This window comes from Pipistrellus kuhlii, unplaced genomic scaffold, assembly GCF_014108245.1.
Source record: "Pipistrellus kuhlii isolate mPipKuh1 unplaced genomic scaffold, mPipKuh1.p scaffold_m20_p_3, whole genome shotgun sequence".
NCBI classification, from domain to species: domain Eukaryota; kingdom Metazoa; phylum Chordata; class Mammalia; order Chiroptera; family Vespertilionidae; genus Pipistrellus; species Pipistrellus kuhlii.
This window is the reverse complement of record NW_023425529.1, coordinates 165,491,161-165,511,493: the sequence shown is the minus strand read 5'-3', so window position 1 is coordinate 165,511,493 and position 20,333 is coordinate 165,491,161. Positions and strand designations below refer to the sequence as shown.

At 35.9% G+C, this 20,333-nt stretch overlaps 1 protein-coding gene across 2 annotated transcripts in view; it reads right to left on the bottom strand.

Moving 5' to 3' along the window:
* ZMAT4 (zinc finger matrin-type 4) overlaps positions 1-20,333 on the bottom strand; it is a 317,911-nt gene that overhangs the window by 132,615 nt on the left and 164,963 nt on the right. The gene's annotated exons all lie outside the window — the stretch shown is intronic.

The following is a 20,333-nucleotide window of genomic DNA, read 5'->3' as shown; positions in this document are numbered from 1 at the left end:
GTGAGTCTCCGGCCCCACACAGGACATTCTCTTATTTCTAGCCAGCCCAGGGAGTGCAATTTAAAATGGCATGGGGAGAAGGATTAGGGTGAGGAAGGGATGCAGACAGGGAATTATACTGTGTATTTTTTTTTGCATAATAATAAGATGTCCAGACTGCTGGAGAGAGTATTGCCTTGCAAATTATATGGCAGAAGCCAAAACCAGTTTGGCTCAGTGGATAGAGTATCGGCCAGGTTCCATTCAGGTCAAGGGCATGTACCTTGGTTGCGGGCACATCCCCAGTAGGGGGTGTGCAAGAGGCAGCCAATGGATGATTCTCTCTCATCGATGTTTCTAACTCTTTATTCCTCTCTCTTCCTCTCTATAAAAAAAAAAATCAATAAAATATATTTTTTTAATTATGTTGCAGAAAACTAACTCTTCCTTCTTTAAGACTTTAGTCTGTAATTTCTGTGATAATTAGCCTTAGTTCTTAGGAGGGGTGGTGTGTGGTGGTTGGTTGAAGAGGGTGTGAGTGTGTGTGTGGCGGGAGGGAGTGGGGGGTGAGCATATGTGTTCCAGGGGCTGGCTTGAAGTTCAGGGGAGGAGGGGAAGTGAGAGACTTCAAAAGGGAATCTGTGTGTTTTGGAGTTACAAAGGTGTACCTACTGCAATTTATTCTCTTGATCTTAGAATATTAAACATCGGAGTGTTACCTTTTATTATAGTTAATGAATCAGGTGTGAGGGAATGTACTGCTGGGGGTTTGGAGGTGGTCAGTGAGAGAAAACGGATCCCCCAAATGTCCGTTTTGAGAGAGAAGGGGCTCCCCCAAATGTCCTCTCCTGGAAAGAGACTCACCTTAGGGCAGGACACCTGGATAGACACTGAAAGCTGTGCCCACTGAGCATGACTTTGCTGAGGATTTCAAGTCAAGATGTTTTGAGTTTTCCTCCCATTGAAAAAAAAAAAAAAGCCATAAACATGTTTATATCCTTGGGTGGTCTACAGTGAAGACTGACTAGGCCAGGCAGGAATGGGGAGAGTTGGCTTCTCCTCACCTACCTCTCCTACCAAGCCCTAGAGCTGACACATAACCCGTGGAGGGGGCAGAGCCCAGGAATGCCCAGAAATAACAAATTGTGGTGTTGCTAAGGGGTCAAGACCAGTAAATGAGGAGGTGATAGGCCAGGAGGAATGAAAGATACTTTCCTATTATGTGCTATGTGTTAGAAGGTATCAGTGCTACATTTTTTAAAAAATATATTTTATTGATTTTGTACAGAGAGGAAGGGAGAGAGATAGAAAGCTAGAAACATCGATGAGAGAGAGAGTCATCGATCAGCTGCCTCTTGCACACCCCCTACTGGGGATATGCCCGCAACCAAGATACATGCCCTTGACCGGAATCGAACCCGGGTCCCTTCAGTCCCCAAGCCAACGCTCTATCCATTGAGCCAAACCGGTCTCGGCAATGTGCTACATTTTTTTTATTTAATAAAATTAAAAATAATGAAAGAGAGGTTATTAAAATGAAAGGAGCAGCTCGAATTACCAATTTTTGATCTATTTATGCATGATATGCCTCAAGGTATGTAATTTTTCTTAAAAGGAGACACAAGATCGTAAGCCAAAGCTTAACCCACAATGGGAATTTGCACATCCTTGCTGCTACTTCCAATGAAAGTATAGCCAAACGTGGCCGCAGGAAGCAGTTCTTCTCTAATAAAAGGCCAGAAATCCAGAAATAGGGTCTGGTATCATGATGTGAAGTATACTCAGAACTAATTTCCAGGGCAAAGAATTGGCCTTAATGTGGATGATTTATGTCATTGATTCATTCAACACATTTTTAAGAAACTACTAAATATACTAAATATTAGATTCCGTACTAGATAAAAATGGCACTGCTCTCTGTTACCAAGGATGTTGAGACCAGGAGACTTGGAGAAGTCAGACCAAAAATAAAAATAAAAGTGTTATAATCAAGGAAACAGAGTCTTCTCTTGGACTTACATCCTCATAATTCTAAGGTTAAAAGACCATTAAGATAAGTCTATCTGTGTGGAGGTTTTTTTTTCTTCAAACCTTTCCCATGCCTGAAATGCCTTTATTCATCTTTTTTTTTTTTGTCTAATTTGGTCTTTTCAAAATTTGTCTTCATGGCGCAGTTTAGTCATCATTTCCTGAAGGTGAAGATTCTTCTGACCTCTCTACTGTTCTGCAGAAGTAAGCATTGACCTTGTGGTCTTCTATCTGCCCTGTACATAATTCTTTTACCATAGAACACTAATACATTTATTTGTTTCCCTTGTGAGCCTATAAAATTCTTTTAAGATCAAGAAAATAATCTCACTGATTTAAAGCCCCAACACTTAGCACAGTGCTTGCCAGACAGGGGGACCTTTAGTTGTTTACTGAATGAATGGAGTTCTGAATTGTTTTATGAAGTTAATAATTTGAATGACATAAGTAAAAAATGAAAACAGATAACACATGGGGGTCTTGTTATTATCGAAATTCTTTCAGGTTTACAGGAAGATAACTAAAAAGAAAAAAAAATAGGCATCAACAATTTATTCCTAACCTGAGAGTTTAAGTAAGAAATTTTTCTCCTAAATTTGTTAGTTTCATCATAGTTTTAATATATATTCCTAGATTTCTGCTTACCTCGGCAATCTCATTCCCATAGTCATTATAGGAGAATCAAATAATAATAGAAAAGGAGAACCAATCATTATGAAAGTAGATACCATGGGATGTATTATAGTTATGCCATAATTATAAACGAGGGACCAAGAAAGTTTGGGTACTTGACAGTAGAAGGCCCATTATGCCTTGAGAAGTTAGGTGGCCACTAAGGCCAATAGGACATGCTTATGGGATATTTTATTAAAGGAGCAGATTGTAAATATCACCTCTTCTGACTACTTTAATGATCTTCGTGAAAAAAACAACTACTTAGGAAAAAATCTAAATATAAACCAAGTGCCTGCAAAGAGAAAGAATTTAATTGTGCTTTCTTCCTTATGTAAATTCCCAATTAATGGTTCTTTGCAAATATATATAATATCTATATTGAAGTCTCCCACTGTACCCAGAGCAATGTTGATAGATTGTCCAGGGGAGAACTCCATAAAGTTTGATGAACTGACTTCAATGAATACATTTAAAGTTTCTGGCTTAAAAAGTTGAGAATGGCCCCAAGGTATCAAGTAAATGAAGAAGAAAACTAAGATTCTCTTAAAATATGGATTTCACACTAGAGGCAATAATTAAGTCAGACTTTTTTAGTGCAATGTCCACATTGCTGAAAAATGTATATATTTGTAGAGTACCCTAAGTCTGCTTAGTCAAAGCATTTTTGCAAAGCTAAGAAGTTTTTAGAAGAATTCAATCACAGTGTAAAACCCTAGATGATTCTGCCCAGAAATCTAATCCAAGAAGGCCTTTCACTTTAAGATTTCTAAAATTTAATTTAAATAATTGCCTTCATTTTCTTATACTTTAGATAAATATAAAAAGTCTAAGAGAGAGACTTTCACTTCCAGTATTTCAGAGTAAGGACTTCTCTGAAACTGCTCCCCAGCAAACAACCATAACTAGTAAAAATTACTTCTTAAAAAATAAACAATTCTTTTAAGTATCTGGAAATTTTTCTAAGAGCAAATGGCAAATTAAGGAATATTTGTTTAATAAAATATACTAAATTTCGGTAAGAACTTCAGCTACAACAATCTATCTTCCCAGCAGCCCTCAGTTCCACATGATGGTTGGGTGGGGTCAAGAAAATAGAGCTCCTTGACCCATCAGCTCCCAGTTAAGGGAAAACATGAAGGAAAGGCCATCTAAATTAATCACATTACCTTCATTTCTAAGTTGAAAAAGCTAAATTCTTGGTAATGTAGCCATAGAATCAAGTACTCTCTTCTTTCACTCACCCTCATGTACAAGACAGAAGCTCTATCCTAAGCACAGCAGGCTAAGAATATTGTAACTCTGATTGCCATTGCCTCAGCACACATGCTTATCTGTCCATGCCAGGACAGATAAGCTGAGAAGACCAGAGTCTGCCACCTCTGCCCAGCTAATAAAGCTGGGGTTTCACTCTGAGAGAGTCATGCCACTGTCCCTATCCCTAGCTCTATGAAGAGGTTTTATTTTTCAATAAGACCAGAAAAAGAAAAGTAAGTCCATAAGAACAGAGAGCTCATAAACTCTCCCCAAAGGAACTGACTTTCTTTGAAATAGAGTACAGGGGTGCTCTAAAAACCAATGGAGATTTTGATGGTAACTAATTAAGACAAAGCAGATAGCTCCATTAAAGCAATAAGCTAAACCATAGGCCAGCTAGTTTACCAGAGAGGACCAGGAAAAAAAAGACAGCTAAGGACAGCCATTCTGGAGTCAGAACAAACTTCAAAGATTTGCCTCAAAAACTAACCCTACAAAAAGAAATGAATTTAATTAGATCAGACTATGGAGCATTTATATCCTAGAGCACTGATGAAACAACTGAGCAGTTATCTAGCAATTAGTAATACCTACATTCTAGGTATGATTCCAGCAGAGAGAGGCAATTTAACAGGGGAGACCAGAAAAAGAAACAAAGGGAATCTTTTAAAACATAAACTCTAAACAGAATAGAAGAGTTGTATTTTTTTGGAAGGAGAAATGGGATAGGGCATAGAGATGCAGAAAGCGATAAATAAAAAACAATAAGAGAAAATAAATAAGTACCTGACCATAAAAACAAATAAGGAAGAAAAATAAAAGAAGAGCCAACCTTGATAAAGTGATGTGAAATGAAGAGGCTTAGCCCTTGGCACCAGGAGCACAAAAATAGACACCTAAGTATCGAGATAAGTAACTACAGGTGTCTACAGTCACGGTCCCAGTCCTGTTGGTGGCTCACCCATAGGTTCTCACGTCTCCCTAGCACTTAGGAGCCCAGCCTCCGGGTCCTAACCCTCAGCTGTGCTCAGCCTCCCAGCCTGTTGCTCCAGGTGCTGACCGTTCTCAGCCGTCTTTCCGCAGTTTGCACCCGCAGGCCCTGCTTCCCATGCCGAGAGGGGGTTCTGCCCTGGGCCTCGGGGAAAGGCAATCACGCACAGGTGGTCAGCCCATTGCTCGCCCAGCCCCACTCTCTCGTGGACCCGAGCTGCTCACATTTCCAGGTCCTGGTGGATTTTGATCAGAGAAGCAGAGGACCTCCAGACCCCCTCCTTCTCCCCTGACATTTTCCTGTGACCTTGGATGGGGAAGGGAATCTCAGCATCTGTATTTGGAAAATATTCCTTACGGTGGCTCTTAGAAACTTCATGGGTTGAGAAATACTGATTTAAAAGAAAAAAAACTTGTAAGATAGGATATAAAATTAGCATATAGGAGTCAGTAGCCTGTAAAATATACACATATAAATGTTATATAGGAGATTTATATATATATATATATATGTGTGTGTGTGTGTGTGTGTGTGTGTGTATGTATATATATATATATGTGTGTGTGTGTGTGTGTATGTATATATATATATATGTGTGTGTGTGTGTGTGTGTGTGTGTGTGTGTCAATCAAAAGATATTAAGGTAGAGAAAACTCTTTTTACAATAATGAGAAGATAAAATATAAACTTAACAAAAAATATATAAAACCCTATTAAATGCCTCTGAAAGACTGAAAAAAAAAAAGATGTGAAAAAAAATAAATAAATAAAACCTTTGTCGTTACACAGTGACTATGCACATTCCTAAGGCTGCTCCTCTGAGCAATGATATGGGTAGCTGCCCATTATTAAGGAAACAATGATTAAAATAGTTTAACCAAGACATTGGTCAAAGAAATGAGCAAACAAAAACAATCCCTGGAGGAAGAAGGAATAAAAATGCAGTACTGCTACAATGTATTACCTAAATATCCAGTTTCAACAATAGCAGCAAACTTAAAAATATGAAAACAGAAAAGAAAAAGTGTAATCACTAAACAGAAGAAAGGGGGGAGGGGTAGATACTTGTTTTAACTGGCAAAGACTTCAAAACAATACCAGAAACTTCAAACAATCGTAAGTGTGTTCAAAGAATTAAAAGAAATCATGTTTAAATAAGTAATGTATTGTACGGTGCCAATACGTTATCAAATAGAGAATATCAATAAATAAAAAATTAAATCAAAGTTCTGGAGTTAAAAATATAATGATTGAAATAAAAAATTCACTAGAGAGTGCCATTGGTAGATTTCAATTTACAGAAAAAAGAATTAGTAACTTAAAAATAGATCAATAGAGATTACATAACTGAAAAAATAGAGGAAAAAGGAATGAAGAAAATTAAAGTGTTAAAGAAATGTGGGACACCACTAAGAACACCATATGCATCAGAGATGAATGAAAGAAAAAGGAGCAGCAAACAATATTTACAGAGTTAATGACTGAAAACTTCCCAAATATTTAGAAAACATTTATCTACACCTCCAATATTTTAAATAAATTCAAGTAGGATAAGCACAAATGATCCACACCCAGCTATATCATGGTTGAAATACTGACAACCAAAAGCAAAGAGAAAATTCTGAAGCACCCAGAGAAAAACAACTCATTAAATTCAAGAGAACAAAATAAGATTAACAGCTGATTTTTCATTAGAAACAATGGTGGCCAGAAATTAATGGGATGATATATTCAAAATGTTGAAAGGAAAATTATATAAACTAAGAATCTTATATTCAGCAACCTTATATTTAAAAAAAAATAAGTGAAATAAAGACATTTAGAGATTTTTTTTTAGACTCAGAGTAATTGTTGCTAGTAATTGTTCAGGTAAGATCTTATCTGAACTTCTAAAAGAAGTTCTTTATGCTGAAAACAAGTGACACCAGACAGTAATTTGAATCTTATGAAAAAGCAAACCAAAACCAAAAAGCACCAGTAAAAATAATTATTTAATTGTAAAAAACAGAATATAGGCATATGAATTCTTTCTTCCCTTAACTAATTTACAAAGTATAGATATGAAATCATATGTAAATATTTGCATAGTTGGGCTAATGACATGTAGAAAAATATAAGGTATTTGACACTAATAGCACAAAGGATGTAGGTGACAGCAAAATTGTACTTAAGTAAGAAAATGACACCAGATTCTAATTCAAATTCACAGGAAAAAAAATGATGAGAACCATAAAGGTTCAATAAAGTTAACACATTAAATATATATTGGTCTTATTTCTTTTATAAACATCTTTAGAAGATAAAATTATGTAAAAGTAATTATAACAATATATTGTAGAATTGTAACATACAGATGGAAAATGTACAACAATATTAGCACAAAAGGAGGAAAGATAGAAGACAGCTATACAGGAATAATATTTCTATATCTGGCTTAAATTAAGCTAATTAAATCTTAAGTAAATTTTGATAGGTTGAAAATTATATGGTAAGCTCCAGAACAACCACTAAAGAAATAATTTTAAAATAATATAAGGAAAAATCACTAAAGAAATTAAAATATTATAATACAAAATATCCTCTCAACTCAACATATAATTGCATAGGAGAAATAAGAAACAAAAAAAGACAAGATTCATTTAAAAAATAAAAGTAAAATAGTATACATAAATCTAACTGTAAAAATAATAACACTAAATGTGAAAGTATTATAGAATATAATCAAAATTGAAATGGTAAGGCTGGATAAAAAAGTGATCAATCCATATGTTGCATATAAGGAGATACTTTAAATTCAATGATACATATGGGTTGAAATGAAAGGATATAAACATACACCATGTAAACAGCATCCATAAGAAAGCCATAGTAGCTATGCCAATATCAGATAAAATAAAATATTAAAACAAAATTTATTGCGAGGGATAAAAGGGAGAATTTTATAATACTGAAGTGCCAACTCTTCATGAAAATATAACAATCATATACATGCGTGTAGTTACAAATATATGAAGCAAAATCTAACAGAATGGAAGGGAAAACTAGGTAATTCTATAGATGTCTATTGAAACTAGTTAAGACATCTCTTTTCTTTGATTTTCTTATCAACCTTCTGCATAATTGTTCTACCTATTATTGAAAGTGCAGTATCAAAGTCTCCAACTCTTATTATTAAAAATTACACAAATTAAAAAATGAACTAAGGATCTAAATAGACGTTTTTAAAAATAAAAAAGATATACAAATGGCCAATAACAACCTGAAAAAATGCTAGATATCATTAACCATCAGAAAAAATGCAAATCAAATCACAACAAGCTACCACTTCATAACCCTAAGATAGCCAGAACAAAAACAACAAAAATGGTTAGTAGTAAAAAGTATTAGCAAGAGTGTGGAGAATTAGCAATACTTCTGGTGAGAATGTAAAATAGCACAGGAACATTGGAAAACCATCTGCCAGTTCCTCCAAACTTTAAACATGGCGTTATCATATGATCTAGCAATTCCACTTCTAGGTACAATTTTCATTATTCACACACATATGAGTTTACCTGCTTGCAAATGTTTATTTGTAACCCCAAATCAATACTGTGTCATTTTTCTGGTCATTTATGGATACATACAAAGGGCAAAAAAAGAATGAGTCATCTGGCACTCCCATTCCCAGCTGAGGTTGAGCAAGGCCATGGTCTGCCTAGTTTCATCTCTTGGAATGTAAATAGTGTCTTTTCATGGTCTATTTCGTGCCATGTTTTTGCTGTTCGTACTTTTCGTTGGTGATTTTGCTGCTTAAAATTACTCCCAAGGGTAATGCTAAGCTGCTGTCTAGTGTTCCGAAGCACAAGAAGATTGTGATGAACTTTAAAAAGAAAATACATGTGGTAAATAAGCTTCATTCAGGCATGAGAAATAGCGATGTTGGCTATGAATTAAATGTTAATCACCTGACAATACTGTACTTCTAGAATAAAAAGGAGGAAATTCCAGATGTGTCTGTGAGACCACTCAGAAAATGCTAAAGATGTCAATAGCACATGATGAAACTATGAAGTGGCAAAATTTGTGGATTCATGAGATAATGACTGATAAGAGAAAGCATCCCTATAAGGTTAAAAGCCAGTGACATTTACCATATTAACTAGAGTCAAGAAAATGTTAAACCCTTTTTAGCTAGTGTTTTATTATAAAGAAATACTACATGTAATCAATTATTTGTAAGAAGTATATATTAAATAAGACATCTTTAAGTGGAAACACACATCAAACAAGGTTATATATTGATTGGTTGGAAAAAGTCTTGTAACAAGCGGCTTACAGAACTTAACTCTATATTTCCTCAAGGAGCAATGGCTCAGTATTTGCTAATTCAGTATTTATTTAGAGTCTGGTATTTAATTTTGAATGGCTCAGTATTTGCTAATTGGTGACTTGATAGAACATAAATATCACAAAAATGGGAATCAAATGTATATTTCATTTGAGAGAAATAAAAATACATGTTCATATAAAAAACAGGTACATAAATATTCATAGCTGTATATTTCATAATAACCCAGAAGTAAAAAAAAAAACCAATTTATCCACATTTTATTTACCTGAAGGCTAGGTAAATAAAATGTGCCATACACATACAACTGCCTATTATCAGTAATAAGAAAATAAAGTACTGATGAATTCCATAGCACAAATGAACCTTGAAAATGTTATACTAAGTGAAAGAAGGTAATCATGAAAGACTATATATGATAAGGTTCCATTATATGAAATTTTTAATGTAAAAAAAAATCTATAAAGACAGAAAGTAGATTAGTGATTGTCTAAAAATAGAGGGATGAGAAGGGAGATGTCAGGGCAAATGAGGAGCAACTTCTAACAGGTACAGGGTTTCTTTTTTGGTGATGATAAATTTATTATGGTGATGGATATACAACTCTGTGAATAAAACACTTGAACACTTTAAATATGTAAACTGCATGATACAAGTACTATGTTTCAATAAAGCTGTTATAGAAAAAGCCTAAGAGATGCATTTAAACGATTTAGAAAGCCCAAAGAAATACTAAAATTTGAAACATAAATTTAATTTTCTTTTCTTAAAATCTTATACTTGGAAGCCAAAGCCATTACAGAAAGGAAAAAATAAGGATAATTATTTTGCTTATGTTGTCTCCTTGTAGTATATAAAATTCCTCTGAGCACTAACTGGATATCTTTAAAATTCAGATAACTGGCTAAAGACTATTCATTGTTATACTGGAACCCTAACTGCAGCCACTACTGAGCTACACCTAAAGGCAAGAGACACCTCATTCCTATTGCTAGAAGCAGAAATAACTGTATCTATTAGCACATACCTGGTAGTAAGATTAAATGTTCAATCAATGCAACCAATTATTGTGTTATGCATGTTATCTGGTATTTAATTTTTAAAAGATGCAGCAAGCAGGAAAGAATTCTCCTCTCCTCTACCACTGCAATGGGAACAAAAGACCTACAAGGATTGCTTCCTGACTGAGTACAGGTCCTGAGCAATTGTGTCTCCCATTGTCCTCTTTCACATAGCCTGTTCTACTCCATACTAGATAACAAGAAAGCTATCAAAGACTACTACAGTCAGGACACAAGGACTCAGGGACAAATTTGAAGAGGCTTCCACTGATGAAAGATGGGAAATGTTGAACTTAAAAATAGTAATTGTGATTGGCAAAACCCATTAAATTCATTTGTTCACAAGGATATTTCTTAAAATCCTATTTGGTCACCTTTGTAGAGTAATAGTGAACCAATTCCTTAATTGAAAAATTGGTAAATAAAAGGAAAGAATGAAGCAATTGTTCTGCCTTTTCTAAAATAAAATAATAAAATAAAATAAAATAAAATAAAATAAATAATAAAATAAAATAAAACTGCCACACAGAATACCAATTAGTAAATGAGGAACTATGCTTGTTCAAAAATATTCCAATTAATCAATGAAAAATAAATAATAGAATAAAATAATTATTTAACCTCCAGTGAATTACTGGCTTTAAGGCATTGAGTATAAATACCTCTTAACATCACAAAAGGAGAGACATTCAGATATCATGTGCCTTTGGATAAAAGAACTCAACACCACTCACTGTCTGGCCAAATGCATCCATATGAAATAATATCAAGTCTCTGGATCCACCTGCCAACTTGGAGGGAATAGAAAAAACAGAAATGTGTTGAGTAGGACCAGAAATACATAACCAGCAAAACCTACACTTTAGAAAACTCTATAGGGCAAATGGCCCCAAGTTCTTCTACAGGTATGTTATAAAGAAGACAGTGGAGAAAGAATCTGCAAAGTCAAATAGATGACATTATCCATAAAGTTTTTAAAAATTGGGCAAGACTAACCTATGATAACTGGGAGGCACACTTTATCATACAACTACACACACACACACACACACACACACACACACACACACACACACACAAAAAAAAAAAAAAAAAAAAAAAAAAAAAAAAAAAAAAAAAAAAAAAAAACAGGCAAGAAAACTGTTCTGCAAAGGCAGGATAGTGGTTTCTTTTGGTGAAACAAAGAGGATGCAGATAAGGATGGAGCAAATAGAGGAGGTCCTGAGATGATGACAAAGACATATTCTCTTGACCTGGGCAGGGTTACAAGAGTGTTTGCCTTAGAAATCATTAAGTGATGGACCTATTTTTTTAAATTTTGTGTCTGTGTTTTACTTTTTAATAAAAGGTTAAAAAAAAAAAAGATGAATTTCCTGTTTAAAATGCACCTGGCTAGCAACCCTAACTGTCTCCCTAAGTATGACTCTAAAATATTAATGAAGACTGAAAAAGATGAAAACACACTAAAAATTAATTTTATAGACTGTCTGATGCCTGAAGTTAAAGTGAATTCCTACCTGCTATAAAGTATGAGGAGTTCAACTGAGGTAAGCCCTTAAAGTAGAATAATAATAGAATTTCCCTTCCAGTGTAGTTGGGAGGATTAAATCAATTTATATGTGAAAAGTATTTAGAATGGTGCCTGACTTAGAACAAAAGGAATATAATGAAAAACATAAGCTGATGAACAAAAATAGATCCAGAGACAGAGAAGCATCGATCAGACCATCAAACCTCAGGGGGAAGATAGGGGAGGGTGGAGGTAAGGGGGAGAGATCAACCAAAGGACTTGTACGCATGCATATAAGCTTAACCAATGGACACAGACACCATGGGGGTGAGGGAAAGAGTAGGGGGATTGGGGGACCAATGGGGGAATAAGGACACATATGTAATACCTTAATAATAATAAAAAAGAATAGGCTTTTGTTTTTATCACATGCTTACCCAGGCTTGCTTGTCATAAAAATAAAAGAGACTCTTGAAACAAAAACTAAAATGACACTATCTGCCTCACCACTGTCCTTTCCCCAGACCAGATTTGTAGGAGGGGGTGGGGGCAGAGGACTGAACAGCTATCCTTTATCTATCATATTGTTCCTGAACTGATATAACATTGATTGCCTATCATCCTTCCACATCCATTCTGTGACATTCATTCCTAGTTGTCATCTGGGCAGATAAATGCAATTGATCCACTATACACTGGTGAATGTAGCTTCCCGTCTCATCAAAAGCAATGGGCCACAGAGACAGAGACAGATAAAGCTGCAGTGGCTCAGCACCCTGGGAATCACAGCTTTAACACGAGGCTCTGACTCCTAATTTTGGAAACGAGGCAGCAAAGGTACAAAAGGATGGCACCAGAAAAACAGAGCTTGACTGTCAAGTGGAACTTGAGGAAACTGGGAATTGGTCAGAAGCTGTGCAAATCAAGCCACATCTAATAATAGCTCTAATGAAGGGATTGAGGATTAGCCAGTCAGATACCAGGAGAAGTCATCATTTCTCAAATTTATTTATAAAATTAGTGGCCCGGTGCACAAAATTTGTGCATGGGGGAGAGGGGTTTCTCCTCAGCCCAGTGTGCACCCTCTCCAATCCAGGACCCCATGGGGGATGTCTGACTGCCGGTTTAAACTTGATCCCAGGGGTCAGACCTAAACCAGCAGTTGGACATCCCTCTCACAATTCGGGACCACTGGTTCCTAACTGCCCCACATGCTGGCCTGGTTGCCCTTCACTGCACCCCCGCAGGCCTGGTCACCCCATGCAGCCTGGTCGTCCTTCACCAAGTCCCCTACCGGCCTGGTCATCCCACGCAGCCTGCTGCTCGGTTGTTTGGTCTTCCCTAACTAACACCCTGCCAGCCTTGTCACCCCACACAGCCTGCTATTCTGTCGTTACTGTGAGGACATCCTAACCAATTTGAATATTACCCTTTTATTAGTATAGATTGCTACAAACTTAACCACTGGAAGTTGGGGGGAAATTTTCTAAATTTCTTCTGCAAGGAAAAAGCCCATAGTAGAGAGATGAAATCATTTTAAAAATTAAAAATGAGAAGTGATTTAGCCTAATATAAGAAAATATTATAAAACGCTAATTTTTAAAGTGGGTTTCTGCTATAGGAAGTTGCAAGTTAATAAAACAAAATTAGAGCAGAAACAGTCAAACAATACTTTCAAATTAATATGGAATAAAGAGGAATTTCAAGTCAGTGAGGAAAATGACATTATCCAATAAATATAATTAAAAGATTGAATAACAATTGGAGGAAAATAATAAAGTCATAAAATAACTAGAACATATAGAAATATTTATATAATCTTAGGAGGTGTTAAACTTTTAAAGCATAAAATGAGAAGCAATTCCATACAGAAAAAAAACACACATGTACTCCATTACATAAACTTTAATGTACTCTGTATCAAGAAACATATGAAGACATTTAAAAGCAAATGGCAAATAAAATTAACCATATATACTTTTAATGCTTATCTATATAAGCAGGTCTTGTAAAACACTAAAACAAAACTAATCACCCTCTCCCAATTTAAGTAGAAAACATAAAATAAAAATGTATAGAAGAAATATACATATTCAATAAAAAGTATGAAAAATATCTATCTTTACCACTAATCTAAGAAACATACAAATTTTAATGAATTATTTTTTTACTCATAGAATTGGAAGCTTTTGAAAAAAAGTACCTAGTATTATGAAAGTTGAACAGAAATGAGCATTCTAAATCTCTGTTGTGAGAAAGATGCAGCCCTTATGAAGAGAGATTTGATAAGGTGTATAAAAAACCTTACATACATTTCTTTGTGGACCCAGAAATTTCATTTCTGAATATTTATCCTATGGGAAGTATCAGAAATTTGAGTAAATACATACAAGGTTATTTGGCTGATTACAACAGCAAAATGAATGCTTATTAAAAATATCGAAGGAAAATTCTTGAACAAAATGTGGTATGTTAGGTATAAAAATAATATTTAATAAAACATGGTATATTACATATTAGTGGGAGAAAAATAGTCATTAAGTAAAAACAAAGCTATTAAAATCATGACAGGTGATATTAAAGGAAATTGAATTTGATTCCTGAGGCTAGACTCATTCATTTGATATTTTTAAACAAGTATTTATAGTGTGTCAACTGTGCACTGGTGACAGTGCAAGGAACGACCCAGGTGATAACCCCTATCATAGAACATACCTGATCATTGGGGAAGCTGGTAATAATTAATAAGTAAGTGAAATATATATTGTATTTGTCATAATTGCCAAAGAGGAGAAAAAAAATAAAAGGGAAATATGAAGTTTGTAGGAAGATATGTGTTAAATTTTAATGTGATCCAAAAAGCCTTGAGGAGGTACTTTTGAATAAAGACTTGAAGAACTAAAGAACTGCTCATACACATATCTGGAGGAAGAGCATTCTAAGTACTGGAAACAGCCACTAGAAAGACACTGAGCATGAGGGTAACCAATGTGTTCATAGATTAATTAGCAAGAAGACCTGTGTAGCAGTAGGTTAGGAGACAATGGGAGGCAGGGTGTAAACCATGCAGGACATGGTAAGTCATAGTAAAGACACTGGCTTTTACGTTGATGAGATGCAGAGGATCTACAGGCAACAACCAGCATAGTCTACACACACACACACACACACACACACACACACACACACACAAATATTTAAATATATGTAAATATACATTTGCACACATATGCATGGGTTTTATTTATTCATATATTCCTAAGGTAGGGGAGGGAAGAAGAGTGAAACAAACTAGAAAGGCATGACTCTAAATATTTAAAAGTTTATATATGTACATTTACATAAAATTAAACTTCTCCTGGCTTTTTATACATTGTCTAAACACTCCATATTTACTATGCATTCCTTTTTAATAAAAAAAAAAAGTTTGAAAAACATATTAAAATATTTGAAAAAGAAACAATGAGCAAATCTCTATTCCCACTATTTTGGAAGTTGAGAGTTAAAAGGAGAGAGATCAGGCAATTTCAGATGAGATTCCTTTTCAGCTCTCTGGGAAGAAACCCAGCAAAGATGAGGCAGATCTACAGGGATGTGTCTAGTAAGCGGAGCCACCAGCATGAGACGCCTCAATAACCTGGGTCCCCTGCGGTCAATTTCCACATCTATTTAAACTTCCCAAAAAGCTGCAAGTCTAGCAACACCCTGACCTGACAAGGCATGAAAGGAAACTGCCAAGGCAGCAAGAAGAGGCTTGCTTTCTGCCCAAATCTTCAAACGCACGTGGTTGCATGTCTTTACCGCTCCAAATGCCACTTCCACTCCTCAACTACCTACAGAGAAAACAATCAGAAACAGGAACTTTTTACACCAGTTCCCACAGCTGTCTCTATCATCACACACTAGGAAACTAAAGAAAAAACAAAAAAATCAATGGAGGCCCTGGCTGGTGTTGCTCAGTCGGTTTTAGTGCATACGCTAATACATCATGGGCTTGATTCCTAGGTGATCCCCTTTTGTTTAATGTCTCTCTCTCTCTCTATCTCTCTCTCTCTCTCTCTCTCCTTTCTTCCTTCCCTCCCTCCCTCCCTCACTGCAGTCTCTCTCTCTCTCTCTCTCTCTCTCTCTCTCTCTCTCTCTCTCTCTCTCTCTCTCTCTCTCTCTCCTTTCCTCTCTCTTTTCAATTTTTAAATTGTAGTACCCAGGTCTGCAGGATCAGCATCACTGGAGAACTTGCTGCAAATTCCCAGGCCCCCACCTAAGAGATGCTGCATCAGAAATTCTTCCCATAGGACCAAGCGCTCTAGGGGATTCTGCCCTATCCAAAGGATGCCCTCAATATACTGCAGGAGTTGTTTCCTTGGACTCTTCCTGCCTTTACTTAAGGGAAAATCCGTTTGATTGAGGGCACATCCTCATTACTGTTTTTTGCTCTCTGGAGGTTGCCACAGGTTGGGTCTCTTCAACATATCAACACCTAGCAGGCTCATTTACTTTGCTAGCTGGCTAGACTGGCCTGGGGTGGGGTCAATTACAATTTCTCTAGTGTGGGATGCAGATCTATTTTTCCCTCTGATTCTCTCAACTACAAGCATACCTATCAGGGTGAAGTTGTTTCGCTGGTAAATTAATCTCTGTAGATATAAAACACTGTCTTTCTACCACAAGTTCTGAGTAATTTCTTTTTGACCAGGAAACCAGCTGAAACATTCTGTATCTCTTTTATAATCCTGTAATTTTATCTTTGATTGCTCAGTAATACCATCTTTTCCCAGTAGGGTGGAATCATGCTTTTGCTATTAAATCTTGCACACACTGAAGGCCCTGGAGTCCCAGTTTGAAGAGGCCAGATGGAAGGTATTCTGAGATTCTCATTTACCATTTAAATGTACTTGGTCTCTGATGCAGACTGTATAAAAAGGTCAGAACAAATCATATTCACTAGTTTTTCTGTGTCAGTTCAACTATGCAATCTATACCCCCCCCCCAAAAAAAAAAAATGCCTTCTAGTGGGAAATATGTAAAATATAACATTCGATAATAAAGTGTATTCCTTGAAAAAGATCCCATAGTTATAATTTCAGACACTCTTTGAACATTAAACAGGAATCAAATTTAGCAGAGTAAGCTTACTGTGTGTATGTTCCTTCTTATTTAGTTTTTAAATAAATATTTTATTTTGGAATAATTTTAAATGTACAGAAAAGTTGTGACAATAGTACAGAGTCCCCAGATTCCCTGCATTCAGCTTCCCCTAATGGATCATCTTATATAACCATGATGCATTCTTAAAAACAAGAAATTAATATTACTATAACCTAAACCCCAGACTCTATTCAGATTTTGCCAGTTTTTCTATTTATATTCTTTTTCTGTGCCAGGATCCATTTTAGGATAGCATACTGCATTTAGTATTTTGATTCTCAGTTCTCTTTTGTTCATTCCTGCCAGCTTCTGGATTGGAACTTCATATAGAATAGCCACTTTTAAATAGCTATTAATGAACTAGCACAACAGCCTATGGTAGCATTTCTGCCTTAAACATAAAGAAACCCTTTATGCAATGCCACCAGCCTGCCTCAGAAGGTGGGCTGGCCTTCCCAGACTTTGGCTCCCTCCTAGGTAGGACTGGAGTTGGAGCAAGAAATCCATTTGGGATCCAAATGAACTGGACAACCTAACAAGCCCTCCTAATTCCTATTCCTGAAGATACAAGTAAGCCGGTATATTGTAGGCCAATTCTTTGTAACAATACTTTCTAGATGGCCAAATGATAAATGGTTTAGAAAACTATAATCATTCATTATTGAAAAAAAATTACTATGTAGTATGAAGAAATTCTGGGCAAAGATGGGAAAAACAGAAATTGTCCATGAGATAATTATTCAAGGAGATAGAATCCTCTTAATAACAATTACTTATATTGATAATTACCTATTCGCCAGCTTCCCACCCTTTTTCACACTTGATTGACCTCCACAGAGGTGAGAGAGAGGTACAAACAAAAACCTATAGACAAAAGTTAAGTTTGCAAACAGCCTGTCCAGACAATGGTTCCCAAGCATGCTCTATAGATAAGGTTCCTAGGAATACAAAAAAATAAAATAAAATAAAATAAAATAAAATAAAAATGACTTCCTGCCTGGAAACAATTGTCTCTCGCGTTCCTATAAATTCATGTTCCATTTCCAATGATATTCTTCATGTGGCATTGACCTGAAATCCCAGGGACTCTTACAAGTGGAAGAAACAAGTATCCAAGTCTGATTCTTGAAGAGACTTAAAAACACTGACCACCCAGATGAGAAAAGGTTCAAGCCCATAAAACTGGGGCTCTTCTTAAATTCATTACACCAAAGTGACTTTTTTCAATTCATAAGTTGACATGAGTTGTTAAGATTTAAATAAAAACACATTAGAGAAAGCAACAGGAAATATGCAGCTGAAAACAACAAGTTGTATGGAGAAGTTCTCAAAGCTTTTTCATGTGCAAAGAACACAAACCCCCATACTTCTCAGCAGCCCCTGCCCTTCCCCTGGGTACTTCTGGCTTGGCATTAAAACTTGGAGACATTTCTGGTCTGTCCTCTTTAGTAGGACCAGACAACCATCTATGTAATCTGCTTCCCAAGAGTTTGGGTCAACAATGGACTTGGCTTTCTCTAATTCCAAAGTAATAAAAGATGTCTGCCTCTGAACAATCTAACAAAATTCTTGGCCACGTTACTGAGTTTCAGAATTTGTTTGAAAACACCAGCACCATTAATGATACAATTGAAAGCAATCTCACTCAAGTGATCCTTGTCACCAGTGACTGTACAATCAGTCCTGTTACTGAGTATGAATGGTTCTAGGATTTGTGTACCACTCAGGGCAAGTGTCCTGAAACTTTTCTTAATAAATTTATTTTTAATTTATAGAAGGTGTTATGACTGCTCTGGGTTAATACAAGTGTTGGTCTGAGGTCAGAAGCCCTTGCATCATCCCCCCTCCCTCCTGTCATCATCTATTCAAGTTACAGGCAAAGGATGACAGGGAGTGTGACATCAATGGCCCGGCTAGGTCACCAGCCTGATAAAATTTCAGAATCATCGGGTAGACTCTTTTAGAAGTCCCTGTCTCCTAACAGTTAAGTCTGAAAGAGGGAAAGGGGGTGGAGAGAAAGGCTCAGAGGCAGAATAACAAATGTTATCAGGAAGCTATTTTTAAGCCTAAAGGTGACCCTGAGGGTAGAGGTTTTCTGAACCATAGAGCTTCATCTTAGAGCTGAATCATGTGTCTGCATTTTAGAGCTTTCAGCTAAAAGCGTATCTAATTTATAATTAGATAAATACACAGTTGGATCACAAATATCTTAAAGCCACTTCTGCACCTCTCTTCTTATGCTTTGAATAATTTTTGTAGAGCTATCTGCTTTTCTTTATAAAGAAAATGTGTCAAATAAAATGTTAAAGCCATATTTAAATTATTATTAAAAACTTAATAATCACTTTTTTCCTGTGATCCACAAAATTAAACTATGTGATGAAACCCCAAGGGGAAAAGCCAGACTTGGAATACCAACAACAACCCTCCTGACCATGAACAGGAGCTAACTATGGGAAATACAATAGTCTGAATTAAACACCAGTGAAATGACGAGAATCTACAAACAGAAGAAAACTGACAAGTGGAAGCAAACTCCATTTACCTATCTCTACCTATCATAAGCTAGTCTTCTACCTATCATAAGCTAGTCTTTTGGTCCCCAACATACACACTCTTAGCACAAGAAGTATAACTGGTTTAAAAAGTAAGAATCCAACTGATATTCAGGATTGTAGCCATCAAAGCATTGCCTGTGAATACTAAGGACCTAGAAGCCACCTCAGACTGGCAAGAAAGAGAGGGGAGAATGAACATCCATATTTGAGTTCCTAAAGAGACCTCTCCATGGGAATCATATTGTAAAGATTGCTTAGGTACAACTACAAAAGGTTCTATTGATTCTCTACCTTAGGTACATCATGAAAGATTAATGGACCAGATGGAAATCTAACCAGCTTTTATATTATTTCTATAGTGAAAAAAAGGCTCCAAATTTCAGGCAATAGATTTACCAATGAATTATTGGAACACAATACATTTGTACATTGGCCACTATTGAGGGGGGCAGGAGAAAAAAAATAAAAAATAATAAAAAATAAAAAATAAAAATAAAAAATAAAATATATATATATATATATATATATATATATATATATATATATATATATAGCCTTTGTCTTGAAGGTAGATGCTGCTGATGGGGAGGACTGTGCTGAAATGTTCTGAAAATGTCAATGCACTCTGCTGAGTGACTGCCATCCCACCGCCATGTGCAAAACTGCCTCCTCAAGTCTCGTGATAAGCAACCCTGCACCCTGCACCCAGCTAAGATGGTTTTCCTAAAACTATCCTGCTTAGTTGGCATTTCAGTGTTTTCCTGTCCTCTGGGCTGTTTCCTCTGCACTCTGGTCTCTCTAT